This window comes from Nelumbo nucifera, chromosome 6, assembly GCF_055504915.1.
Source record: "Nelumbo nucifera cultivar China Antique chromosome 6, China Antique-T2T, whole genome shotgun sequence".
Lineage (NCBI taxonomy): Eukaryota > Viridiplantae > Streptophyta > Magnoliopsida > Proteales > Nelumbonaceae > Nelumbo > Nelumbo nucifera.
The window spans coordinates 50,912,308-50,917,326 of record NC_142654.1 but is presented as its reverse complement, the minus strand read 5'-3'; the positions used below and the strand labels follow the sequence as shown (position 1 = coordinate 50,917,326).

General features: G+C 36.1%; 1 pseudogene; it reads right to left on the bottom strand.

Moving 5' to 3' along the window:
* Positions 1–1,858: 1,858 nt before the first annotated feature.
* On the bottom strand, positions 1,859–2,377 carry LOC148791043 (secreted RxLR effector protein 161 pseudogene; annotated as a pseudogene).
* Between the last annotated feature and the right edge of the window lie 2,642 nt (positions 2,378–5,019).

Here is a 5,019-nt window from a genome sequence, read left to right as displayed (position 1 = left end):
ATCAACAAAATATATCTATGTGATTAGAATGGGGGTTACCCCATTTGGAGTTGCCTTAAATATATACCACATAGGCATGTACTAACTTTGTGATTTCTGTCACTCTGATTTTTCTTGTCTAATCTTTCTTTTTAGGTCTGATTTAAATTCATATTTGCAGGCTAGCATGTGCATCCCATTAGTTCTTGCCATCAAATACTGATGGCCTTCTTTTCCTTCAAATCTTTCAAGGGAGGAAAAAAGGAAGTAGCTTGTGCAGGATCAATGGACACTTGGAATAGCACATTATACCCCTAGACTATTGTACTGGTGGATGACTCAGAAGTGGTTCCCTTCATCCTCAGTCGCCGAGTTGATACCCACAATTTTCACAAGCAAAGACATAGAACTCCTGAAGAAGTATTTTGTAAATATCTACTATGGTTAATCTATTATTTCCTAAATGGGGAAATCAGTCATTGTCTATTAACCATATTTATGACATGACTAAACATGGTTTAAGCAATAGGCTGCCAAGTCTTGAAATTGAATCCAGTGGCCATGCAACTCAAGAAAGCATCTATTTGAGTACTCATTCTCATGTCTTCTAGAATGGATTTATATTAATAGTATATAATGCATATAGATTTATACAAGTTGTAGAAGTTTACAAAATGTATATAGGTTTATATTAATAGTATATAAATTTCAATTCTAGAATGCCTGGAGAATCCTGGACCTATAGTTGTAGTTCTCAAGATAACTTCAACAAATTGACACAGTACTCAAGAAAATTGAGTCCAATCCAGTTCAGTCAATTCGCAGACACCTGAATTACATTTATGGCTTCCTCAAGTCAAAATTCAAAAAAATGTGAATTCACAAAAAAATTTCTAAAACTTTTAAGCCTTTTGGAATTAAATAATTTTTGCTAGCACTTCATATACATCAAATCAAGATGACCAAAGAATAACACATGGAGATCTGGACCTTAGAAATAACATTGTCCCCTTTAAACGCATTCAGAGTTATTCATCTACCAATCTGAGGTCTTAAAATTGCAGAAGAAAAACAAATCTTATCAGAACGTAAAACCAAAGAAAAAGTGATGTATTTCAATTGGTTTCAAGCAAACAAAAGATCAAATGACATTACTTTTAGATATAATGATGACTATAGAAGCAACTAGTTCTAGACACTATTAGGTCCCAGTTGCTGATTCATCTCAAGCTTAAGTTCTAACAATCTCCCGCATAGCTGAGATGAATCTTTTTGTTTACTTTATATGGCCATTAATGACCCAATATGATAAACCTAAGGGTATCTGCTCTATGCAGTTGAAATGATTATCCCAAATCATCAAAGTCACTTGAGTTCAATTAATTTGACTCAGGACCATCGATGGTTATAGAGTTAGCAACTTCAACCAATATGAACAAATTGCATACAATGCTTAGACAACCTAAGCATGGCCCATATATCTCTGTCTCATGTTATGTGTACACATTTAAATTGAGGGGAATATTAGAGATATGTTTATTAGAATCAGTAACTTTATTGTGATCACATGCAGTGGTGTCAACAAGAATCATCACACTCAATTCATATCCAATTTATCAAAACTGTCCACCAACCCTATGCGCGCTACATGCTCCAAAAAGAGCTTGGTTGGGAGTCCCTTCGTTAATGGATCAGCTAGCATGAGTGTAGTATTAATAAGTTCTATTGACACAATCTAATCCTGAACCTTTTCCCTCACAACGAGGTACTTGATGTCAATGTGCTTTGACCCTGTTCTTGTCTTGTTATTTTTTGAGAAAAACATGGTAGCAACATTATCACAATAAATCCTAATCGGTCTCTAAATCGAGTCCACTACTCAAAGACCTGAGATAAAATTACGCAACCATATGGCATGACTAGTTGCTTCATAACAAGCTATGAATTTTGCTTCCATAGTAGATGAATCAGTTCTTGCAGTTTGTTTTGTACTTCTCCATGAAATAGACCCTTCTACCATCATGAAAATATAACCGGAGGTAGATGCACGAGTATCCCGACATCCAGTAAAGTTGGAATTAGTATATCCTATTACCTCCAAATTTTCTGAGTGCTTATAAGTAAGCATATAATTCTTAGTTCCTTGTAAATAGCGCATGACTTTCTTGGGTGCCTTCCAATGGTCGATACCAGGATTCCTTTGGTATCTTCCAAGCATACCAACAACAAATGCTATATCAGGACGGGTACACACATCTGCGTATATAAGACTTCCCATGACTGATGCATAGGGAATGTTGTTCATCTGCTTTTGCTCTAACTGGTTCTTTGGGCATTGAAGTAAAATGAATTTATCTCCTTTTACCACAGGGGCAGCAGTGCTAGCACAATTTTGCATGTTAAATCTTTTAAGCACCTTTTCTATATATGCTTTCTGGGTTAATTCTAGGATACTATGAGACCAATCTCAGAAAATCTGAATGCCTAAAACATAAGAGGATTCATCGAGATCCTTCATATCAAAATTGTTTGATGAAAACCTTTTGATCTAGTGTAACATTGCAATACTTTACTAGCAATCAAGATATCATCAACATATAAGGTTAAGATAATGTATCTGGTCCCGCTGACCTTCAGGTATATACATTGGTCAACAATATTTTCCTTAAATCCATAATTACACAAAATATTATGGAATTTTAGGTACCACTATCGAGATGCCTGCTTTAGACCCTAAATGGATTTCTTTAATTTGCAGACTAAACCTTTCTTGCAGTCTACTTCAAAACCTTCTGGTTGTTGCATGTAGACTTTTTCATGCATATCTCCATTTAGAACGGCTGTCTTAACATCCATCTGATGCAGTTCTAGATCAAAATGAGCAACTAGGGCCATGACTATCCTAAATGAGTCCTTCTTTGACACTGGAAAGGTCTCTGTATAGTCTATTCCTTCTTTTTGAGTGTATCCTTTTGCAATGAGCCGGGCTTTATATCTTTCAATGTTCCCCTTAGAGTCTTGTTTGATTTTAAAAACCCATTTACAACCTATTGGCTTAACTCCTTCAAGTAGAACAACGAGATCCCAGACATCATTGTTTTTCATGGATTCAAGCTCATCCTTTATGGCTTCCAACCAATGAGCTGATTTCCTTGAGTTGGTGGCCTCAATAAATAATACTAGATCATTTTCTAAATTCAAATCATGCTCACACTCATTTAAATAGACTTCATAGTCATTTGATATTGCCAATCTCTGAACTCTTTGAGATCTTCTAAGTGGGATTTGTTCTTCTGGCATTGTATTTTCAGTAATTTCATTATTCTAGACACCTTGTGTATCAACCTCATGAGTTTCAATTGGTATAACTCTTTCCTATATGACTGGTATTGGTATGATCACTGGATTTTCCTGAAAGGTGATTTGCCTACCAGAAATTCGGCTTGCCTGTATTCCACAATTCTAGTATTTAAAGTAGGGCAAAAGAATTTATAACCCTTAGATCTTTCAGGGTAACCAACAAAATAACCACTAACTGTCTTAGGATCCAGTTTACCTGGTTGCGGATTATGTACTTTTACCTTAGTTGGACAACCCCAAATACGTAAATACCCTAATTTGGGTTTCCCACCAGTCCATAATTCATATGGGGTATTAGGGACTATTTTAGTAGGAACTCTGTTGAGAATATGTACAACTGTCTTTAAGGCTTCTCCCCATAAATTCTCAATAGACTTGAATTACTTATCATACTTCTTACCATGTCCATGAGAGTACAGTTTCATCGCTCTACTACACCATTCTGCTCAGGTGTACCTAGCATGGTGTAGTTTGCAATGATCCCATGTTTTTGTAAAAATTAGGCAAAAGCATTTGGATTTTGGCTTGTTTTGGTGCATCTACCATAATATTCACCTCCTCTATCAGACTGTATATTTTTCATCTTCTTATTGAGTTGATTTTCAACTTCTGTCTTGAAGATCTTGAAAACATCAAGTGCTTCTAATTTCTCATGAATCAGATACACGTAACTGTATCTAGAGAAATCATCTATAAAGGTAAAGAAATATCTATGTCCTCCCATAGTAGGAGGGAATGGTCCACAAATATCTATATGTATTGTTTCTAGTAACTCTACACATCTTGTTGAAGTCAGAATAATCCAGCGAACTGAGGATTCCATCTTTTGTGAGACATTTCATTCTTTATTTAGAAATGTGGCCTAATCTTTTATGCCACAGAATGGATGAATTCTCATTCACTCGATTTCTTTTATTTCCGACCATATAGTTCTCATGCAAGCTATATGGGCCATGAGCAAAGATAGGGTGCAAATTGATCTTGTAATGATTTCCGCATAACACACCATTCCCAACTTTAATGGAATTATGGAGTAGAGTGAAACTTTTATTCTTAAACTTAATTTCAAAGCCATAGGAATCAAGTTTAGGAACTAAAATAAGATTTCTCTTAAACGTTGGTACATATAGTGTATCTACTAAGTCTAGATGAAAGCCGGTATCCAAAATGAGACGATATGTCCCTATGGCTTCAGCATCTATCTCTATTCCATTTCCAACGGCTATGGTGCGTTCTCCCTTATGCTTCTGTCGGCTTGTCAGAAAGCCCTGCAGAGAAACCGTGACATGAGTTGTAGCGCCCATATCCACCCACCAAGTATTAGAAGGTGTGCTAACCAAATAGGATTCAGAAAACATAAAGGCATAATTCTTACCTTTCTTTTTGAGCCATGCCACATATTTGGGACATTCTTTCTTTATGTGTCCCTTCTTTTTACAGAAGAAGCAACGGGCTTTATGATCCCCATTTTCCTCAGCAATGACCTCCTCTTTGCCCTTTCTTTGAGTTTTCTTCCTGAAATGTCTCTTATGTGGTCCAGTGGTTAGGTGGGAACTTTCAGGCATTTCACTCTTAAGCCTTTCTTCTTCTTGAACACACATGGCAATTAGCTCGCTCATTTTCCATTTCTCTTTCTGCGTATTATAGTTGATCTTAAATGGACCAAATTGTGTAGGAAGA